The sequence below is a fragment of the Hyperolius riggenbachi genome, chromosome 2, assembly GCF_040937935.1.
Source record: "Hyperolius riggenbachi isolate aHypRig1 chromosome 2, aHypRig1.pri, whole genome shotgun sequence".
In the NCBI taxonomy this organism is placed as follows: Eukaryota; Metazoa; Chordata; class Amphibia; order Anura; family Hyperoliidae; genus Hyperolius; species Hyperolius riggenbachi.
In genome coordinates, this window is record NC_090647.1 from 295,482,596 (window position 1) to 295,507,548 (window position 24,953).

Consider the following 24,953-nt stretch of genomic DNA (forward strand, 5'->3'; position numbering starts at 1 on the left):
GCTGTATACGAGAAGGCTGGAGGTTTGTAGCATTGCCTTGTCTTCTCACAGCTTTTACTGATCTATCGGAACTCCTCATTCCTAAATAGAAGTGTTGCATTCTCAGACAAATGTTGGCATGTCATGTGAAATTGCTATTTTGATGTGACTTGAGTACAATATATTCCACCTGGATTTCTCATCACCCATTTATAATATCTAGACCTCACAAATGTTATCGTTCTGCCAAAAACAGGTGGTGGTAAAATAAGTTCCACACACGCAACCCACTGCAAGATGTATCAGCATCCCTGCATTGTCCTCATTGCGGGAAGAATATTGGTGGCAGCAAGAAACGTTTAGCTTGGGCCAATACGATGCTTGTGTGTTTTTTTTTTGTTTTTCAGTCTGGACCATCAGTTACAGGTCTTTGGTAGGTCTTTGGTAGATTTGGATATTTTAAGTGCTAAACAGTACCATTTTGGCGTAAATCCTCTCTATATCACAAATCAACATTTTTCTTGACAATTGGAATTTACCAGCTTGGTTAATACTTTAACACAATATATGTTGCGTCTGCAAAATAGGATCTCAACCATCATGTAAACATCATAGCCTAACATTGCGATGCTATCCATATACGTTGTGCGGCGCATCCTGAAAATTTAATTTTAATGTCGTGGTCATATAAAGTTGCATTGTGGCCTACCGCTGAGATGTGACCCATACAGTGCAGTAGCAATACGGCCTATAGACTTTCTGCTTCCACCACATCAGGGAATTATTGTACCACAAGAGGCCTATAAAAAATATTCTGCACAATACAATTGTTTTTAGAAAAGAAATGTGTATTAACACACAAACACACACGTACGACGACGGGGGGGGGGGGGGGGGGTTAGCCGCCAATGTTGATTGCCTTCCATGCACGGGTGCACTAGACCAGGGGTGGGCAGACTTGGCCCTCTATTGGCAGGCTGGGTTCAAAACACATAACCGGCCAGATACGGCTTTAGGGGCCTTAGTTTGCCTAGCCATGCACTGGACTATGCTACTATGCTAGAATTAGACATGCTTTCTATCTTATCCTTTTCGCTTTTTGCAGGAATGCACAAATCCCCAGCGTAAACATAGTCTGATTTTTGGAACTTGGATGTGCTCCACTAAGCATTATGATGGTGGGCAGGGACCTCGCCTATCACACAGGAAGAGGTGCAGCAGGATTTACATGTGACTGAGGAGACATTTAGGAATGTGTCGGTTCAGATTCCTAACATGGCCACCACAAACTCTTTTCTTACACCGGCAATGTAGCTAGAAAACCAGAAGTAGACATCATCAAGGCCAACCCTAGAATAAAACCAACACAGTTGCTGGTATCCGTTCTAGGCCCAGTGGTCTCTTTTAATAAGTGTATTGTAAGTTTGCGAGGGCAGGACCTCCCCTAGTCTTTCCTGTTTTTGTTGTATTTTATCAAATGTACCACTATTATCACAAACTAATACATCAGCTGTATGTATTTGTACTTGTGTTGCTGATTGTCCTGATTGTACAGTGTTTTGTATCTGTGCTTCCCACTATTGTCTGTTTAGTACTACATACAGCACTATGGAAGATGCTGGCACTATATAAATACGTGATAAAATTTAAAGGACAACTTTAAGTGAGAGGGATATAGATGCTGCCATATTTTTTTTTTCCTTTTAAGCAAAACCAGTTGCCTGACTATCCTACTGATCCTCTGCCTCTAATACTTTTAGCCATAGACCCCGAACAAGCATGCAGCAGATCAGGTGTTTTTCTGATATTGTCAGATCTGACAAGATTAACTGCATGCTTGTTTCTGGAGCGATTCAGACACTACTTCAACCAAATAGATCAGCAGGACTGTGTGGCAACTGGTATTGATTTAAAAGGAAATAAACATGACAGCCTCTATGTTTTCATTTCAGTTGTCCTTTAAAGTGTACCAGAGACCAGTAACAATACGTTTTATTTTTTTTTTTTAATACATACCTGGGGCTTCCTCCAGCCCCATCCGCACGGATTGCTTGGCTGCCGGAAAGATGCATAGAGTACTTTTCTTGTGCAGACAGCCGACCACTGGCTGAAGTTGCGGGACCTGGTACCGGTGCTGGAGGAGACTGAGAATGGTGGCGTGGGAGCGATCCATGTGGATGGGTCTGGAAGAAGCCCCAGGTATGTATAAAACTTTTGTTACTGGTCTCTGGTTTCTTTTTAAAGTGGCAGTCCTTATGCTAGGTGCACAAATACAATTATCTGACAGATTTACTGTCAGTTATTTCCAGCATGTCCGATCTGATTTCTGATCGATTTTTTTTTTTTTTCAGATCCATATTTTCATAGAGGTGATCGGAAATCCGATCGGACATGTTGGAAATAATCGAGCTGACAGTAAATCTGTCAGAAAATTGCATCGTGTGTACCTAGCATAAACCAGTTGCTGTAGCCTCAGAGATGATGAACCAAGAGATTTTTGTCATCCTATTTCTCAGAACCTCTGTACCATATTGAGACACTGAAGTACTAAATCCATAAAATACTGTAGGAGAAGGGGAAATTGCTTACATGACCAGCAAAGTTGGAAGCTTGCAAAAAAAATAAATAAAATAAATATAAATATATATATATATATATATATATATATATATATATATATATATATATATATATATATATATATATATATATATATATATATATATTTTTGGGAATTAAGGGAAATCCGTTCGTAATGGTGAGTTGGGCTGTTTACTCGAAGCTAGAAGCACAACAAATGGATTTGTATGCCTTTACAGTAATTGATTTGTATACTACTTTATCACTACTGTACTTGAAACTGATGATTTTTTTTTATTTTTATTTTTTTTTAAACGTGACCGCTAACTTACCGTGCATCAAGTCTTGGAAGTAGGAGGTTTAAATTATTAAGTACTCTTCCGTCACACAATCCTTTACATTGTCTGTAGTGCTGTAAAATTCATTGGCTGACAGATGCTACAACAAAGCGATATTATTTAAGTTATCTACTTGACAGCATACTATTGAAATTGGTGTCTAACATGTTGTACAAACCTCAGCCTTGTCAGCGACACCACAATTTCCTTCAGCATCACTTCGCAGAGAGGAAGCTGATCATTATGATTTATAAAATCTTAAACTTACAGATGGGTATGCGGGCGTGATTTATTTCATAACACGATAAAAACATACCGTATATACTCGAGTATAAGGCCCGGTTAACATTAGCGTTCCCTGTCCGGATTCGCCGGATCCGGACCGTATACTGTACAAACGGAACGTACGTTCCGCATAGCAATGCAAAGGCTATGCGGACGTTCACACGCGTCCGCTCCGTACAGTACGGAGCCGGACTCCGGACACTTTTCCAACATGCCCACGCACCCGGACCGGAGCCTGACTGCACCATCCGGAAATATGAAAGCAATGGGAAACTGAAGCACAGAACACACTGGAGACAAACACCGGACGTTCTACCCCACTTCCTATGCGTATTTATAGTGGCCATTTCGGATGGGGACACATAGGCCCAGCATATCTGGAGTGGAGCAGCAGTGACACACGTGCTGGAGCTGTTTGGCAGTATAATTACAACAGAGAAAGAACATGTGTGCATCAACCAAGTGAACCTGACAAATCTGGCTTTGCAAATTTGGCCTATTGGCTAATCACGAGACATTGCTCATGCAAATAAGCATTTGCTTTCGCATGCCTAAATATGCAGGGTCAAAAACCGCAAAACAATCACCCTGCGGGAATTAGTTCATGCTATACAGCACTATCCAGGGGCGCCACGAGGAGGCTTCCCATTGCCCCCATACAACCGGGGGGCCGCGGGGGTCCCAGGCACTCTCACCGCCTGGAACCCACACAGCGGCACCCCGGAGGTGGAGGCTGGGGGGTGCAGGCGATCTCCCCAGCGTGGCTAGCGCCGGGAAGAGCCGCCCGCACACACCTCCCAAGATTAAAAACAGGCACTTACCTCAACGTCCATTGCGTTCTGCTATATGCGCATAACCTGGGCGCGACACATAAGGGGCGGACAGGCGCAAATAGCCTGCTCCAGGGCTCTCACCTCCTAAAACAAGCCACTCACTACCTCAGCTGTTTGGCAGTATGTCGGAGGTGGAGGTGAGGCCTACAGCGGAGGACCTGATTCTACAGGTGCACCTTCTGCAGACCCCAACAATTTTATGGTAATTGTTTTTTATTTTTTACCCCACGGATCCGGATGGCAGCCTGATGCATGCCTGATGCAAACGGACCGGATCCGGATCGGAACCGCACAGTTCCGATCCGCATCGGGTCCGTTTTGCATGCCAAAACGCAAGTGTGAACGGGGCCTAAGCCGACCACCCAACTTTTACCTTAAAGGAGAACTGTAGTGAGAGGTGTATATAGAGGCTGCCATATTGGATTCCTTTTAAGCAATACCAGTTGCCTGGCTATCCTGCTAATCCTCTGCCTCTAATAAGTTTTGCCCTAGACCCTGAACAAGCATGCAGTAGATCAGGCATTTCTGACATTTTTGTCAGATCTGACAAGATTAGCTGCATACTTGTTTCTGGTGTGATTCTGCAGGCAGATAGCTCAGCAGGACTACCAGGTAACTGGTATTGCTTAAAATGAAATCAATATGGCAGCCTCTATATACTTCTCACTACATTTCTCCTTTAAAGGATACCCGAAGTGACATGACATGATGATAGACATGGGTATGTACAGTGCCTAGCACACAAATGACTATGCCGTGTTCCTTTTTTTTTCTTTCTCTGCCTGAAAGAGTTAAATATCAGGTATGTAAGTGGCTGACTCAGTCCTGACTCAGACAGGAAGTGACTACAGTGTGACCCTCAATGATAAGAAATTCCCCTTTTTACCTCTTTCTTGCTCTCAGAAGCCATTTTCTGCTAGGAAAGTGGTGTATAGTTGGAATTTATTATCAGTGAGGGTCACACTGTAGCCACTTCCTGTCTGAGTCAGGACTGAGTCACACTTACATACCTGATATTTAACTCTTTCAGGCAGAGAAATAAAAAAAGGAACACAGCATAGTTATTTGTGTGCTAGGCACTGTACATACACATGTCTATCTCACCATGTCACATGTCACTTCGGGTATCCTTTTAAAAAAATTTCAAAAAATGTTTGACCCAATTATAAACCAGGGGTGGCAAAAGTCACACCACCACTCGCAGCTATGTCAGGCCAAAACCATATATTAGAAAAGCAACATAAATTCAGCAGATTACAATAAGCCAGAGCATAGGCATACAATGGAGATGGACATGCAAAGAACTCCTGTGGTAAAATTTTTAAGCTGGCATAAAGATAAAGCAAGGAATGCAGAGCCACATAGTCATGTATCTGAAACTTGATACAGGAATGCAAGGATTCTCACCACTCAGTAGACACTGTCCCTGTATGCTTCCAAGGCTACAAGTTGAGATAAGGTTCGCTGGGACCTACCATGGAAGTGTCGTGTGTGGTTTCCCTCAGATAATGCACCACTGTGAATATAGTGTGGGGGTTACTCAAAAACTAGTGATCGAGTATAAGCCGAGACCCCCACTTTTGGGCCACTTTTTGGGCCCAAAAATGAGGCTTATACTCAAGTATATGCAGTAATATAGAACTAGAGGCTTTTCATTAAAAAATAAATAAAAAATGCTAGTGCCTGAGTAAAGTAGCGGATGGTGGCAGGTGTGTGGTTTCAAGATGCTATATAGCCGCGTTGGCGAACTTATGGCACTCGTAGCCTAATCTGCTGGCACGCCAACGCTGCTTATGAACTGGCCGCAGCGTCTGCTAGACGCCGCCGAGCCAGTTCATAGCCCGCGGTCTCCCGGGAGGCAGAGAGCAGGGCTATGGGGAGATGGCGTCCGTAGCCCTGTACTGGAAACTTTTTGTCTCCAGTACAGGGCTTCGGGCGCCATCTTCCCGTAGCCCTGCTCTCTGCCTGTCAGCGCGGGAGACTGCAGGAGGATCGTCCGGGGGAAATGCGCGCCAGAGCCCGGCCGAGAGAGAAGACTTCTGTCAGGTGAGTACATTACTTTTTTTGCAGGTGAAATGTGGCCCACTGCATTTGTTTTCTGCTGAAATGTTTCCCACATTGCATGTATTTTCTGGTGAAATGTGGCCCACTACATTTCTTTTCTGCTGAAATGTTGCTCACATTGCATTATTTTCTGGTGAAATGTTTCCCACATTGCGTTATATTCTGGCGAAATGTAGCCCACTGCGTTTATTTTCTGGTGTCTGGGTTAACTGTTGCTGCATTTATTATTTAATGGTCATAGTTGGCTATATTTGCTGCTTTGGGGTTACGGCGGGTATACTAATAGCATCACCCAGTTTCTGCACACCCATGATGCGAATCCTCGTTTCACCACATCATGGTGGAAACACTGCTTTCTTATGCCTCGCTGTTACATCATTACGTTAGCTCCGCCCATACAATGTCATGGCCATGCCCATTTTTCGCCCCCCCAAAGCTGAAACACACATGGGGCTTTGCTAGAAACATTTGAGGATACCAGAATTTCTAACAGATACACTGGTAAGTTGGGGCATACTTTGCAATGCTTTCTAGTGTTCTTCAACTTATAGAGAGCACGGGGAAAAAGCACTACACAAATGGGAGCACTGGAACTTTGGCTTATTAATTCTATTGCATTTGGCACCGCCCACTACTGGGTTTTTTTTTACCATATGGACAGGGCTTCACCTTGTGCAGATAAAATAAACTTGGACTCAGGCGCATGCGCGGAGGATCCGAGATGGCCGCTTAGAGTCAGAGCTCCGTCCCGTCCCCGCACTGATTCCGCCGCTATCAGACACAGAGATCAGACCCGGAACACCTACCCGATCAGATGGCAGCCAAATCCAGCCTCAAGACTGCCCCACAGGCCGGATCTATGGACCGATTCGTGCGCCCTTCCTCCAAGATGGCGCCGGCCACGCTGACTCCTCCGGCGCTGATCCTGCAGCACAGGCCTTACAACAGCAACAGCAGTCTGGAACACCTCCCCAATCATTAGAAGACACCCCGCTGACAGCCTCCATGCTAGAGGTAACCCTTGAAAAGCATTATAGATCTCTACATGACTCTCTACAACAAGTAATATTATCTGCTATCAGGGATCTTAAAGGGGACATTACATCTTTAGAGGAGCGTACTAATGTAATTGAGGAAAAAATGGAAGCTCTGACAATTAAGCACCATGAACTTGAGGATGAGCAAAAGATCATACAAAATGACTTAAAAGCCATAAGGGCCGCACAAGAAGATAGTGAAAACAGAGATTGGAGGCAAAACATTAGAATCAAAGGCATGTTAATAGTAGTTACACCAGATTTACTGATGCCTCATCTTCTATGCAGTGGCTACCACAAGTTCAGAATTGTTCATTTAATGACACTGTTATTGTTTTTATTCGTGTTCTATAAATGTTCTTTAATTTCTCCTCTCTTTCACATACTATCTCAAGGTCCTTATACTTACTCTAAACAGGTTACCAATTCATATTATGATGATATTCTGTTGTTGGACAATGGTTAAATTATATACATTGAATGTTAAAGGCCTCAATGTTCCGCAAAAAAGAATGTCTCTTCTGAAGGACTTACAGAAGCTTGATGCAGATCTGGCCTTTTTGCAAGAGACACATTTAACTGCACAAGATTCAGTACGCCTAAGTAACAGACATTATACAAATGTATACTTGGCCTCTGGACCCAAAAACCTCGCTGGGGTCGCAATACTGTGCAAAAAAGACTTACAGTTACAATTAGATAAAATCATACGTGATAAGGGGCACTATTTGATGCTAGTAGGGTCTTTAGCAGGTAAGCCAACTACATTGGCAAATGTATACGCACCTAATACACAGCAGATCTCCTTTTTATCACCCTTCCTCTTAAAACTTCACAAAATTGCCAAAGGTATGATTATCTTGGGGGGGGACTTCAACTTAGCCTTTTCATCCACGAAAGACAGAAGTAAGACCCCATCCACATCCTCTTTCGTCTCGCATGATCGAAACTCTCGTAAATTTCGAGTACTACTCCGAAGATATGGGTTAATAGATTTCTGGAGGGTAGCCAACCCCACAGCAATTGACTTTACTTTCTACTCCCCACCTCACGCCTCCCACTCACGAATTGACTACTTCTTTGCCAAAGCTCCACTTCTCCCTGTCCTAATTGACTCCACTATATCCCCCACAGCTTGGTCTGACCACCAAGCAGTGATACTAGAACTGGATTGGTTATTTAACCCACATAAACCACTACATTGGAGGCTAGATGAATCCCTACTGAGAGACAAGACACTTACTCTAAACTGTATAGAGGAATTACGTTCCTTCTTTGAAACAAATATTGACTCTGTTTCATCATTCGGCCTAGTCTGGGAATCACATAAAGCTTTTATAAGAGGTTTTTTTTATAGCCCAAGGCTCTAGGAAAAAAACACTATGTATCCAAAAAACTAACAGAACTGAATACCTCCCTTGCAAAGGCAATTATTTTATATAAACAAGATCCGACACAAGAGCACTTCTCAGCTGTTCAACAACTTAAGCTAGATATCCGCACCCTCCAATCCTCTCAACTGGAAAAGAGCTTAAAATGGACTAAGCAATTATTCTTAGAAAGGGGTAATAAGCCACACACCATACTTGCCAGAAAACTTAATCCACAGAGTACCCAACAGGCAATCTATTCAATGACGGATGATCAAGGAGTTACACACTACAACCCAACTAAAATAGCTAACATTTTCACCTCCTTTTATAAACACTTATATAACCTACCCGATCCTTCTAGTAACTCACAGTAATCAGAGAAAGTATCATCCTTTTTGGAACAGCTTCACCTTCCTAAACTCACAGACGAAGACCGAACTACCCTAAATACCACTATAACCTCAACTGAAATACTAGAGGTCCTCAAAAAACTACCATCATCCAAATCACCAGGACCAGATGGCCTGCCATACTCTTACTACAAACACTTCCAATCAGTCCTTATCCCATTCCTAGTAAAGTTAGCTAATAAAAGTATGAGAGGTGAGAATCCACCAAATTCTATTCTTAACTCCCTTATCACAGTTCTTTCCAAAGAAGGCAAGGATCCCCAGTTACCCCCAAAGTTATCGGCCAATTTCCCTTCTCAACTCAGACCTAAAAATCATTACGAAAACAATAGCCAATCGCCTCAATCCCATATTAGACAATGATCAGGTAGGCTTTATTATGGGTCGCCAAGCAGGAGACAACACTAGAAGGGCCATTGACTTAATATCACTGATGAGTAGATCAAACAGACCTTCTCTGCTCCTAAGTTTGGACGCAGAGAAGGCCTTCGATCGATTACATTGGTCCTTCCTACTTAAAGTCCTTGAACATCAAGGTTTTACTGGCTCCTTTCTCCATCTGATTAAATTTATCTACTCCTCCCCAACTGCCTTAATCAAGCTCCCCTTCGCCCCCCACTCTCCTTTCAGTTTACGCAATGGCCCAAGACGGCTGCCCCCTTTCCCCTCTCCTATTCGCTCTGAGTATAGAGCCATTAGCCTCAGCCATTAGGCAAAATACCACTATTAAAATGGTTATTCAAGGCAAGCATGAACATAAAATATCCCTATTCGCGGACGACATCCTATCCTACTGACCATCGTCGATCCTCTCATTTCCCTACCAGCCCTGCATGATACCTTAACTCTCTATGAATCTCTATCTGGATTTAAATTAAACCAGGATAAAACTGAAGCCTTACCAATAAAAATTGCTCCCGACCTTCTCATTTCCCTGAAATCAAGCTTTCCTTATAAATGGCAATCCCACTCCATAAAATATTTAGGAATCTTTCTAACCCCCACCTATAACACTATATACAAATACAACTTCCCATCTCTTATACAAAAGATCTTACAGGATTTGCACAAGTGGACAGCCTACAAGATTTCCTGGCTAGGCCGAATATATGCCTTAAAGATGAATATTTTACCTCGCCTTCTATACTTATTTGAGACCTTACCATTTCTAGTACCACCCTCCCAACTCAAAAACCTACACTCTGCCTTTTGTAAATTTGTATGGAATCATAAAACACCAAGAGTCCATAGAAACGTACTTCTCTCTCCTAGAGATCAAGGTGGCCTTGGGCTACCACATATACATCTCTATTATGCCGCACATTTAAGACAATTACCTGAATGGTCTAGTTTGAAAAGTCCATACAAAATGGGCCCTTATAGAAGCTACTAGTATGTTGCCAGTTTCATTAGCATCCTTAATTTGGTTACATTCCACTCCAAAACTTCCCCAACAACAAATGTTACCTACCATCACATTTACCCTACACGTATGGCGTAATACTGCTACCATGGCTAAGTTGAGGTCTTCCCCCTCACCACTATATCCAATACTAGGGAACCCTGGCTTCAAACCGGGCCTTTCGGAATCCTTCATGGCCACCTGGTTCGAAATGGGTTACTTTAATCTAAGCAACTAGATTCACCCTCTTACAGGTAAAATCCATACCAGAACTCAACTTGAAGACAAAATAACCTTTACACCCCAACTAATCATGGGTTACAATCAAATTACCCACTTCATACGCTCCATTATACATGATTTTACTCCAACACTCAAATTCTCACCATTTGAACGATTATGTGGACAGGGGGGATATCAGAAAGGCCTAATCTCCCAAATCTATACACTACTAAACACCAAATCGGGATCCTGGACTCCAGACCACCATTACATGACAAAATGGTCCTCTTCATATTCTATAGAGATATCTATGGAAGACTGGGAAGAGATTTGGGAAAATGCCAAACACTCATCAATGTGCACACAAATCAGGGAGAATATTTACAAAATCATTTATCGATGGTACCTCACCCCAGAAAAATTATCAAAAATTTATCCAGGGGCATCAGATCTGTGTTGGAGAGGCTGTAATAGTAAAGGCACTCTGGAACACACATTCTGGAACTGTCCCTGCCTATCCCCTCTTTGGAACAGAGTTCAGGAGCTTATTATCTCCACTACTGGTGTTAAGGTTCCATTCGACCCCCTATATATGGTACTGGGCAAACCAATCCCAGAAACGAATAAACATGTAAATCGCCTAATCACCCATATATTAACTGCCACTAGGCTGACTATTGCTTCAGCTTGGAAGAACATTGCTCCCCCAAACCTCTCTGAAGTCATTCTTAAAGTCAACTGGACTAGGTCCATGGAACAACTCACAGCCTCACTCAGGGACAATGAGCACAACTTTCATAAAATTTGGGGCTCATGGCCTTACTCATCACCTATTTACCACCCTCCATGATCACATAATCTCTTCCTACTTAGTCCACCAACATTGGGCCTTTACCTACCTAACTACCCAAACCATCCACTTTTATTAAATGCATTGGCTAACCTCTTTGAAAATATACAATCTAGAACACAGGACCACTATTTCTACTATACCTGGTTGTTTCTTTCTATCATTCTCTCTCGTACTACTTCTACATATATCTTCCTAATTACTCTTCTTAATAACAATTTATTATTTCTCTCGATTTTAGGTCAATATAGACAATTCAATTGTTTGATTTCACTGAGTTTGTGAGAAAGTTCATACATTAGGCTCTTTGCCCTCACCCTTTTGTCAAAGTATTATCAAGAGGATCTCTGTACCTATAACCTAACTCAAAGTTGCGAGAACTTGGTATAATGGTCAACTCCAATGGATAACCTTATGATAGACTATGGTACACTATATTTATCTCTTCACCCACGGTATACCGAGTGTTATTGATATAAAATTACTTATTCTTTTTCTTCTCCTCTTGTGATGTCTTTATAGTTTGTAACTATAACAATGTACATCCATACGTTTCTTTTGAATCTTGAAATATGTTCATTGATCCTTCTGAGATTTTTATTGACTGTTGTTCTTTCTCAAAAAACTTAATAAAAACAGTATAAAAAAAAAAAAATTTACTTGGACTCTCCAATCAGAGACTTCTGGTGAAGCTGTAAGCAAAAAAGAACGTTTGATACAGGTAGTCCCCGGTTAACAAGAGACGCACCGTAGGTTAATTTTTAAGCTGAATCCATTCTGAAGGCAGAACACTGAGCCTCCTCTGTGCCACCTTTCTCCCTGGTCTTCTTTTTGTGTCTCCATCTGCCTGCTTTGTCTTCCTAAGCCTGCAGTGCTGTTCTCACCTTCCAGCCAGAGTGCAGTGCTGTGTGTTTACCCACACTGTCTCCTCCTCCCTCTAGTGCTGGTCTTCTGCATCTCACGTGACATACAGGAAAAGGTACTAGAGCAAGCAGGAGGACGCACAGCATTGGACTTTGGCTGCAAGGTGAGAAAAGCACTGCTTTTGCTGAAGGGCAGCTCTGCGGGATGCGCACCCAGGACACGAGGGAAGTTTGAAGATGCTCCTTCAAGCTTCACCATGTGGAAATTACATTATCGCAACGGAATCGGGCCATTCGTATTGGCGGGTGATTCGTATGTAGGGCATTCACAACTCTGGGATTGCCTGTATTTTAATAGAGGGCGACCTCTAGAAAGTCTCTAGAGGCTTCCTAAGTCCTTCACGAGCCCACCGCTCCTATACAGGGTCAAGGATCTGACTAGAGCTTGACAGAGATGATGTGGGCATGCTCCCCTCAGTGAAGGAGCATGGCCGTACTGTGCATGCTCGAGTACAGTAAACGGCTGTGCTGTAGCATGAAGAACTTATGGAAGGATTTTCCCTCCATTAACAGGTGGCTATCAAGGAGGGCATTGGAAGCCTCTGGAGCAATAAGAGGTTTCCCACTACTTACGGTAGGTAAGTATCTACCTTTTTCTCGTTTAAAGAGTAACTGTTAGGCTACAAAAGCTAATTTAAACCTCTATTCTCCTGTGTTAAACAGTTTGGGAGGAAGACAAAAAGGCAATACTGAAGTTAAAAATCTTTCTTTGTTGTTGGCTGAATAGCAATCCTCTTTATTCCCAAGCTCCTAAGCAGGCCGCAAAACAGATACCGCAGAGCATGCTGGGACTGCTTCTTGTCCCTACTGCACTCTCTTGATCCTCCCCTTCATTTCCCTATCCCGCCCTAAGGCTGCTTTCACAGTGGAAAGTTACAGGCTCATGTTACAGCAGCCTGTAACTTGCAGCCCAACTCACAGCACTGAAAAATCAATGTGCTGTTCACAGTGCACATTTTGCGTTAGAGTATAAGGCTGCACGAGTCCGCTATTGTTCCTAGCCACATGGCTAATTAATATTCACTGCACAGTAGTGTTCTCCGGATCATGAACGATTCGGATCTTTGTTCCGGATCTTTTTTGTGAGCAGAATCGTCAAAGATTCGGTTCACCGTGGATGTCTGGAAGAAACAGGAACTGCAGCTTCTCTAACTGCTGCAAATGGTTCAAAGATCCGGATCTTTTCAATGATCCGATTTGAATCATTGAAAAGATTCAGACTTCCCAGTATAGAACTAAAACTGCTCACCTCTGTTCATCTGACAGCCTCCCTGGGACTATTGCCTGCACCCCCCCTGTCCCCCCCTCCCCGCTGTGTGACAGACAATATGCCGTTAGACCAGAGACTGGTAGGAGTGTCTGAGGGCTGGAACTTGGGAGGGCTAAAGAATCATTAATCAGGAAGCCGGGTAAGGGAGGATATGACATCACAATTGGCTTCATACGAGACAGTCAAACATGGAACCTGCCATGAGCTGTCAGGAGCATCATTCTCTGCAAATACTATATAAAAGTTCTGTGAAATCCAAACGTGGACAGTGAAATGCATATGTAATGTAAGTACAGCCAATATTGAGCTACTGATTTGTTTTTTTTCTCTGAGACCCTATACCTAACAGCTCCTCTTTAAGGAATTACAGGTTTGGCTTGAGCTAGGCATAAACTGTAGAATTTATGGCAGATTATGTAATTGATCAAGAACTTATTTCACAATAAAGAGTACGTCCAGTCAAAAAAACTGAGCTGTAAACAGAATTTTATGCTGGGTGGCTCAAACTAACATAAAATGTATGTACTCTTGAAATTATTAGCATTTCATTGATTATCTTCAGCTTTAACTCCTGGAGATAGAGATGCAAATAATTATGACTTTGCTGCCAAATTTACAGTAATTGCTAATTGTATTTGGCTTGAAACTGGGCCAATCAAATGTACTTCCTGCTGTTTTTGATTGACCCAACTCCAGCCTGCATGCTATTTGCATTGTTTCACTGCAAATTGAAATGATTAGCATTTCATTGACTGTCTCTACTAACTAGGGATGGTCAATGAGATGCAGATAATTCTGAATTGATGCAGGTTTATTAAAAACTGTAGGGAGCTCAATAATAGACTAGTAAAATACTGCCACGCTGCATAAACCTGGATACAAAATGTGCATAATTCTGCATTAACAATTATTTGCATTTCACTGCATTTCATCCCTACTAACGACTGCCTATATACTGGGAACACCCCACAAATCTACCCTGAACCAGTCAACTAGCCATGAGGCATGGTCAATGAAATGCTAATTATTCTGAGTTTATTGAATATTTGAATTATTCATGCAGCTTGAAAATGGACCAAACAAATTGTACCTTGGCAGCATTCGATTGGTTTGTTTTCAAGCTGCATACATTTGCATTAACCTCATTGACCAACACTACTAGCCATAGCTAGAGATGTTAATCTCTCAGCTTGTATAAAAATTGTATGCATCTCGGAACTAGGCCGGTCGCAATTTCTTAATTATCTTTATTTAGAATAGTTTTGACTTTTAACTCATGAATAGCTCTGTTATTTTATTTTATTGTGTCTTAGAAAGTAGAGTACTCCCATCCTCTGCAGGCAAGAGTAGTAATCATTCTGCAATGGAGTACAGGGAGGAGATGGGGAGGGTGCAGGACAAAAACAGTACAACATTATTAAGACCATAAAACAAATAAAATCAATTCTATGTGCATAACACCGCTTTTACTGTACATATCCATATTAATGCTAGCTTTAGCTTCTACTATAAAATGCTGATTGATGGCCCTTCTAAATTTTAAGTGGGAAATTAGGCCAGTTGAGTTTAAACACCACTTAGCCAATTTGCAAAGCCCAAAGCTTACGGGATGTGATAGCTTTGAGGTTAAAGCAGGTGGAGGTGGTAACTGTTGTAGATATTCATGTGTGCATTAATGATTTGCAAAATCCTTGGGATATGTTTTTAATTCACACTGGCTCAGATGCACATTCATTAGGTAGACAACTGTAGGTGATGCTTTCAAACTTCAGCGTTCTGAGATTGATAGTTGTTTTATTCTAGAATAAATTGTTTAGAGAATAACTCGCACGATGACCAGCATTTCCTGAGAAGGGTAGCATATCACAAATCCCTCTTAGATCCTAATGCTTTCTTGTTTTTCTTGATATTTGATATGCTCATGTACAGTATTTGATCTATAACTCCAGACACTTTTCAGTATCTTCGCAGTGGGTAATCGGCTTTAGGTAGGTAAGTCAATTATGTTCTTATTCTGTTCAAAGGGTTAATCTGGCTTTCAGTAGACCAGGCCTTGTCTTTTTTCTCTGCAGTAAAACAGACATGATCCTACTGTGTCAAGGGTACATGAGCATTCTGCTTCGCCTAGTGCGCAAGATGCTTTATTGCTCTGCAGTTCACCTCCTGTGACATGTGCTAAACTTGAAAATACTATGGAACACATAGAAGACTAGGCCTCTTTCACACGAGGCTGAACTGCGCGCTTGTTTTGCAGTTCACACTCAAGTCTGCCGGTCACTGAGCGCCTTTCAGCTGCAATTTTATACAGCCAAATGGCAGCATTTGAAATATAGGGCCCATATGCAATTTGCATCTCTAATTTTTTTCCAAGTTGATATTTTTACACCTTTCACTAAAATGTCCTCTAAACCCCCAGCATACAAAAAAATACACAAAAACATTTTGATAGTACTTTTTCTATTGTACTTTTTCTAAGTGTATTGCATATAGGCCATGGTGTGGTTATTCTGCAGGAGCACAACGGTCTGAGCACAGCCATTGCCACACTCAAATGTGCCTCGAAGTGTGGCAGCTTTCCCACTGCCTGTGCTGAGCAAAAGCCTGCCAGTGTACAGGAGTAGCTGACTGGGTGAATTTAGGGCTGTGTATGCAAACACTCCCTTTGCTCATTAAACAATTAGGTTGCTAAATTTGAGGTCGGTGACTTGGGCACAATCGATCTTCTTTGTTCCTGTCTGCACCTTCTACAAGTACTTTTACCAAGGACTAGTTTTGATTTCTATTTTACACCTACAGCTATAGCCTAAGTTTAGTTAAAATGCATCTCTGGTGTACATTAAAAAAAAACCCAGAGGAACGCTAATGCCAAAAAATTAGAATGTCCAAACACATTGTCTGTTTAATACGATTCACTGGAACCCCATATCAGCTGGAATCGATGCTTGGATCTGCCCCCTTGCAGAAAATGGCCCTGGCATTTTCTATATCAGATGTAGAAAAGGTAGGTGCCTCTTTCTGCAAGGTGGCAGGGCTACACATAACCCAGCGGATATGGGGCTCTGGTGAATCCTTTTATATAAACGACATGTTGGGGCATTCACATTGGCAATGACAGGCTAAGATGGCCGACAGGGTTGAGTATCCGATTCCTGGCCAGGAGCTTTTTGTTCCTAAAAGCAGATGTCCTCTTAATAGATTTAAAATTCCTAAGCTTTGACCGTGATGAAATGCCTTTTATATTAAATACATTCAACATCAAGATTGTTATATGCAAATTAGGAGTCAGCGTAGGTGGAATCCTAAACTGAGTCTGAACTGGATGATTTTTGTGCCGACTCTACAGCCCTGGGTGAATTCACTACCTTTAGCCTCCTGTGTGAAAGAGGCCTTATAGAATCTTGCATTGTGTACATTGGTAATCTACCTAATTTCATTTTTTCATGTCCAATCCTGGCTTAGCCCTATTTTTCCTCATTTTCCTTGTCTGTACCACTATCCTTTTCTCCTTGCCAATATCTTAATGCCACAGAGCCTCCCCTAATAGTTTTAAAGAGGAACTCCAGTGAAAATAATGTAATAAAAAGTGCTTCATTTTTGCAATAATTATGTATAAAGGATTTAATCAGTGTTTGCACATTGTAAAATCTTTTAAACCCCTGATTAATGTCCCTGATGAATGGTGACATTTTTACTTTTGGCAGGTGATGTAGCTGATGCATGCTTTTTTGGCAGTTGGAAACAGCTGTAAACAGCTATTTCCCACAATGCAGCAAGATTCACAGACAGGAAACTGCCAAGAGTACGTACTCAGAATTTCTATGTGGGAGGGGTTTCACCTCAATATCAGACATACAGCGCCCCCTGATGGTCTGTTTGTGAAAAGGAATAGATTTCTCATGTAAAAGGGGGTATCTGCTACTGATTGGTATAAAGTTCAATTCTTGGTCGGAGTTTCTCTTTAATAATGTAATCTTCACCCTAACCTTAACTCTCTTACTGGCAAAATCCTAACCACTATGACTTTTCATTTAGCACAATTAACCAAACCATGACTACTGCTAATACTATCCCAATCTAATAGTTCTGCTTAGCTGTACGTGTAACTCTACACAAACCAATTAGTCTCTTGCCATCACAACATTTACATTAAGCTGATTGCTTTTGTGGGTATCTGAAAAATACACTGTGGTTCCTTTTAACCAAATTGCAGTCTCCTGTGTGAGTGTATCTATATTATGGTGTGTTTTTATTCTGCAGTCTGTTATACCATGTCAGCACTTCCAGCTCATGTTGCTCCCCATGGACGATGTTCAGACGTGCTGTGCTAGTTTCACATGCAAAGTGAAGCCAATTAATGCCTGTGCTAGAAACTATTACCTATTCTCATATACACGATAAACTGATCGATTTCTGGACCTGGCATGCTTTTGATAACATGAAGCCGTTCCGGAATTCTGAAAAACATTGTAACAGCATTTTAGGTACTGTGAACTGCTGGATGTTTCTGATTTTTCTAATCCTGTTCACAACAGCCGTATTACCTTCCATTTGGCTACAGAAATGGAGAGGGGGATAAAAACAGTATAGTGTGTATGAGCACTGTCTGTTACTCTACAATGTTGTTGATACTGCACAGAAAAAAAAAGTTTGACGCACGGACAGTGTAAGCATGGATGTACCGTACGTTCTTCCCATCTTTTTGTTGGCCTCCTCCCCTCCCCCCCAACCCAGTAATATACTGGTGGGTTAGTTTGCTTCCTGCTATGAAATTGACTCTAAACTATGGCAAGGAGATTGACTGGAGTACACACAGACAACTAGGGTAATTTGCTGAGCATTCTGTAAGCGACTGACTGCTGCTCTCCTTGGCTGCCTATGCATTTTGAGTATAGGAGCAAAGCACTTACAAATGTGAGCTCGTCCATTCTTGAATACTGTATACTTCGCACTTAACCAACCTTAATCCTAACTCCCAACACTAACCTAAAAATTAATCCCTGATCTATTCCTAACATGATGCTTACTCTTCTGTACCAAGTCAAATGCTAACCCCCAACAATTCAAGACTCCCTCCAAAGCGCTACTCTAAACTTTGACTCCTTTGATGACAAAGCCCTCAGAGGCGCTTGGCCGAGCTACAGACCTGCACTGCACCTACTCCTATATTGCCTGATGACGCAGGGCCATACCTGTGAAACGTGTTGCATTTTCCCCTGGAGTATGTAAATTTTATTTTGCCACACTTTGTTGGCATATCTTGTCTGTTTGGAGGAGGTAAGTCCACCACTGCCTCCACACATTTTAAACTTTAGACCTTTTTATTCTTCTGGCGCCCCTGTATCCCTGTTACATTATAGAAAGAGGCCAGTGCAATAAAAACTCTATCTATTAAGTGAGTTTGTGTCCCTTAACCACTTGAGGACCGCAGTGTTAAACCCCCCTAAAGACAAGGCCATTTTTTCTGTCAGTAGGCCACTGCAGCTTTAAAGAGAATCTGTATTGTTAAAATCGCACAAAAGTAAACATACCAGTGCGTTAGGGGACATCTCCTATTACCCTCTGTCACAATTTCGCCGCTCCTCGCCGCATTAAAAGTGGTTAAAAACAGTTTTAAAAAGTTTGTTTATAAACAAACAAAATGGCCACCAAAACAGGAAGTAGGTTGATGTACAGTATGTCCACACATAGAAAATACATTCATACACAAGCAGGCTGTATACACCCTTCCTTTTGAATCTCAAGAGATCATTTGTGTGATTCTTTCCCCCTGCAGCTATCTTCCACTGAAGTGTCAGGCTGTTTCTTCCTGCAGAGTGCAGACAGCTCTGCCTGTATGCAATTCCTCAGTATGTGAAAGCCCAGCCAGCTCAGAGGACGATTTATCCAGCTTGTAAAAGATAAGAGAGAAGAGAGAAGCTGCCCTAATCTAAATAATACACAGGCAGTGTGCAGAGAGGGGCCTGGAGGGGGAGATGCATCACAGAACCACAACACTGAAGAACTTGGCAGCCTTCCAGACACAGGCTGACAAGTCTGACAAGAGAGAGAGAAGTTGATTTATTACAGAAATGGTGATAGTAGAACGTGCTGCAGTAAGCCAGAGCACATTAGAATAGCTTTTGGAACTTGTAGGATGATAAAAAACAGGATGCAATTTTTGTTACGGAGTCTCTTTAAGGCCTCGCTGCAGGGCCACACAACTCGGCACATAAGTGATTTCTCCCCACCAACAGAGCTCTTTGTTGGTGGGGTCTGATCGCTCCCCCAGTGTGTGTGTGTATGTAGATGCCTTAGATCGCAGCACTGTACAGCCTAATTAGACGGCGGTTTTGCTGTATAATAGTCTCCGAGCGGCGATTAACGCTGGGAGACTGAAGGCGGAGCTCTGCCTTCCAAGCGGAGATGCGCGCACGATCTCCTGCTAGCCCCATAGAAGGCCGTTCATGCCAATCGGCGTGGAGCGATCCTGGGGCTGCCGCCGCATTCACGCCAATTGGCTAGTGGTTAAGGTAAGCCACCTCACCTTTTTTCATTTTGTTTTTAAAGTATTACTCCTGGGCGCCTCTTTCCCCTATATCTTGTGCCGTCACCCTCCTTTTTGGAGGGGAAACATCCCTCTTGGACCATTTACAGGTCACTTGAGGTGGTTGTTGTTTGATCAAGAGTGCGACCACCACCAGCTCTGCCTGGTACATGAGTGGAGTCGGGCTAGTACATCTCCACCTGCTGACAGTGGTTGGTTGCTTTTCATCAATCCACCTTTGTGAGTATAATCTACCTTCACTCTTACAATATTTTGCCACTATTGTGACATACTGCACCGTTTGGGCTCCTGTTGTCTTTTTCCTCCTGTAGGGTGCAATTTTTAATCACCCCCAACCTTCATCCATTATAGAAAGAAACATACGGTAGCAATACCAGTTGTAGGAAGTGGAACCAAATAGGCTGACGTGTTTCCAATTAACTATAATGTGAACGAGTTCCAAAACCCAAAATATAATTTGTTGAAGTCTAAATGGCACTTATATTTCAACAGCATATAAAAATATAAATATAAAGCATGGGATCGCCACACCGCCATGCAAACAAACATACACAGCACACTCAGGTGCACCGCAAACAGTTTCTGTTTGGGCTGTTAAAAAATGGATCCGCAGATAATTGACTCTGATAGGCTGCCTATAGCAACAGGTGTCAGCATACCCTACAGATGGCTGACCCAAAGCATCAGGTCTAATGCACCAATAGTTTTTAGTGTTGAAAATTAATTGAAATGACATGAGCCATGCAGTACAATAGTGAAGATGCTGTGCAAAGCTGAGCGGAAAGCAAAGCAAGCATGAGTCACAAATCTCCATCAGCAGTCTTCCGATCAGAATGGCATTGCAGAGGCAGGGATCAGTCCTACCATAGTGACTAATGGTGGACACTAATGATTCGATCTTCTTCATCCTATCTTACAATTTCTATGTAATATAAGGGAACTGCCTAAATTATCCATTCAATATATTCACTCAATTTAACCTTATACTACATAGATTTGGTAAAATTGGATGAGAGATTGGATCATTAGTGGCCACCTTAAGATGTATGGAAAATGCACTGCTGAAACCTGTAGAAAGAAGCATACTGACTGAGACAGAGCAAACTGTTACTAGGCATGGATCCTCATTGGGATAATAATACAAAACACAAATAAAAGCATCCCAGAATGGCTAAGAACAAACACTGGACTTTTCTGAAAGGACCTTCCCAGAGATGTGGGGGAGTTCTGTAAATTATCAGTGGAAAGAGGCATAACAATTTTTGGGAAAAGGTTCCAGCAGTTGTATTTGTTTTGTATAAACACAATAGGGTTGATTCTTTAACCACTTCACCATTGAGGGGTTTTACCCCCTGAGCACCAGAGCAATTTTCACCTTTCAGCGCTCCTTCCATTCATTCGTCTATAACTTTATTATTACTTATCGCAATGAAATGAACTATATCTTGTTTTTTTCGCCACCAATTAGGCTTTCTTTAGGTGGGACATTATGCCAAGAATTATTTTTTTCTAAATGTGTTTTAATGGGAAAATAGGAAAAATGTGGGGAAAAAAATAATTATTTTTCAGTTTTCGGCCATTATAGTTTTTAAATAATGCATGCTACTGTAATTAAAACCCATGAAACGTATTTGCCCTTTTGTCCCGGTTATAAAACCATTTAAATTATGTCCCTATCACAATGTTTGGCGCCAATATTTTATTTGGAAATAAAGGTGCATTTTTTTCAGTTTTGCGTCCATCCCTAATTACAAGCCCATAGTTTATAAAGTAACAGTGTTATACCCTCTTGACATAAATATTTAAAAAGTTCAGTCCCTAAGGTAACTATTCATGTATTTTTTTTAATTGTAAATTTTTTAATTTTTTTTTAATTACAAAAAAAAAAAAAAAAAAAAATGGGGAGTGTGGGAGGTAATGAGTTAATTTTATGTGTAAAAGTCATTTATTTGTATGTGAAAAATGTGTAGGGTGTAGTTTACTATTTGGCCACAAGATGGCCACAGTAACTTTTTGTTTTAATGCGACCTCCAAGCTTCCTTCCGGAAGCTTGGAGGAAGAATAAGGAGTCTGGACACGTGAGTTTTTTCTCACAATGATCGCGCTGCCCATAGGAGAGCAGCTGATCATTGCGGGGCTTAGATCAACGAACGGGAATGGATTTTCCCGTTCATTGATCTCTGGGCGAGCGGGCGGCGGCGTGTTTACTAGCGGCGGGCGGCGTGTTTACGAGCGGGAGCGCGGGCAGCGTCGGGAACGCGGAAAGTACGTGTTTCTCCGTCCCTGGTTTTTAAAGGATGGAAAAAGGGGCGGAGAAATACGTACGCGCGGGGGTAAAGTGGTTAAAGAGAATCTGTATTTTTAAAATTGCACAAAAGTAAACATACCAGTGCGGTAGCGGACATCTCCTATTCCCCTCTGTCACAATTTCGCCACTCCCCGCCGCATTAAAAGTAGTCAAAAACCGTTTTAAAAAGTTTGTTTATAAACAAAATGGCCACCAAAACCGGAAGTAGCTTGATGTACAGTGTGTCCACACAGAAAATACATCCATATACAAGCAGGCTGTATACAGCGTCCCGTTTTGAATCTCAAGAGATCATTTGTGTGTTTACCTTCCCCCTGCAGCTATCATCCACTGAAGACTAGTGACAGGCTGATTGTTTCCTACTGCAGACAGCTCTGGTGTCCTGTAATTCCTCAGTATGTGACAGCCCAGCTCCTTTCACAGCCTAACAGAGGAACATTTATCCAGCTTCTCTCACTGACAAGAGAGCAGAGAGGCTGCCTAATGTAAATAAACGCACATGGGAGTGTGCATAGAGGGGCCTGGAGGGGGGGGCGTGCATAACAGATCAACACTGAAGAGTTGGCAGCCTTCCAGACACAGAACGACAAATCCGACGGGAAAGATAAGTTGATTTATTACAGAGATGGTGATGGTAGAAAGTGCTGCAGTAAGCCAGAGCACATTAGAATAGGTTTAGGAACTTGTAGGATAGTAGAAAAAAGGATGACATTTTTGTTACAAGGTCTCTTTAAAGAACGCTAATCTTGACGTGTGCAGTTTTCACGCGTTAAGATTAGTCAATTTTGCAATTAGTGTAGCGATTTACGCAAATGGCATAATGCGCAATATACGCGCACCACTTGCATTGCTTGAGTAACATGCAAGGTGTGATGCATTGTATATAGCATGTTACACAATATGCGTAACTCGCTACTCAAACTGTAAATGCCGGTAATCCTAATGTGTGCTCTTTGCACACATTTTTAGTGAACAATCCCCATTGTCTCCTAGGTCACTGCTAGAAGAATGACCAGACAATAGAGCACAGCTACAATGTGAGCACATTACTGGAGCTCCTCAACCCCTCTACCAGTATCTGTGGTATCCAACTGGCAAATAATAATCATCACTTTGGGAATATACAGGACATGTGTTTTACATTTATTTTGATGCCACAACAGGGTCATACCAGTCAGTTCTTTTAAGGATTCCCTTGTATAGCCCTTGGCATGCTGTGATTATATGGGATCTTTGTATAATGAGCATTTTGTTATTGGCACTGCACACAGACACAATATAAGTACAGTTCTGTAGCCTGGAACATCAGCCACATCTGGAAACTTTCACCAGCAGAATGGGCTCTTTCAGACGCATCAGGTTTCTGTTTAATTTTGGCACTTTGGAGGACTGCGTTTCTAGTCTGTATGCTGCTGAAAAATACACATCCTTGTGTGTGTGAAGTGAGCCCATCCTTACTGGAACCACTCTGTACTATTTTCTGTGACTTCTGACGCCTAATAAGTTTCCATGTTTCTGTATTCTTTTGTCCACTGAAAGAGGGTACACTATTTTAGTTTGAGTCTTGCATACACTCTTTAGTTTATCTGGCTATATTAGGATCCTGAACTGTGAAAACATGTAGAAGATAAAGGAATGCAGGGTGACCTAAAAATAGGGTATTGCCTTATAGGAACACAGTGCCCAGGACTCTATCCAATCTTTCTGTAGTACTAAGTGACTTTTGAAAGGTTAAAGATTCATTGAACAGTACTTTAGTGCACATAAATATGGTATGCTATATTTTATCTATCATGCTAGTTGTAAGTAATATAATGCTGCCGGAATCTCTAGTTTGTAAAGAATATACTGTAGATGAGGAGATAAAGTTGTTAGAAGGCAGCGATTTACACACCAAGGCTTGTTGAAGTTATAGCTGCTTCATCCAAAGGATGCTAAATGCCATTTTCCATTCTTAAGACAAAAAGTATTTGCAATAATTCAACTTGAAGGGAGCAACTGTGGGTTACCCATTATGCATCATTCCCGAACATGCAAATCATCTCTCTGTTCCTGAAAGTCAGAAACACATCCAGAAACACTGGTGTATACTCTATAACTCTTGGGAAATGTATTGCAATGAGGCTATACATTGGAGAAGCTACTCATTGCAACCAATCGTGTTTCAATTTTTAAATGAAAGGATTCCGATGGGTACCTTATGTAAGAATGAACAGAGTGATGGAAACGTAGTCAAGCTAACAACCATATGAGCAGCTGAAGAGGTTAGGCAAATACACGCAGAGGAAATTTTTTTAAAGGGGCCCTGGGTGAAACTCTTTATAAACCCAGCAGTTATACACAACTCCAGAATAAAAATTGGTCTTGGAGACTTCCCTACTTCTTACAGTTTTTTATATTGCATTAGTCTTTATAATATTGTACCCTTTCCCCCCTTTGTTTGATTCACCAAAATGTATTTGGGTATTTAAATGTGAACACTAAGGGCCCGTTCAGATCAGAAATGCGGATGGCCATGCGTGCGGAACGCGTGCG

At 41.9% G+C, this 24,953-nt stretch overlaps 1 protein-coding gene across 2 annotated transcripts in view; it reads left to right on the forward strand.

Annotated features, from left to right (window-relative positions):
* CLIC4 (chloride intracellular channel 4) overlaps nt 1-24,953 on the forward strand; it is an 82,297-nt gene that overhangs the window by 36,717 nt on the left and 20,627 nt on the right. The window lies entirely within an intron of this gene.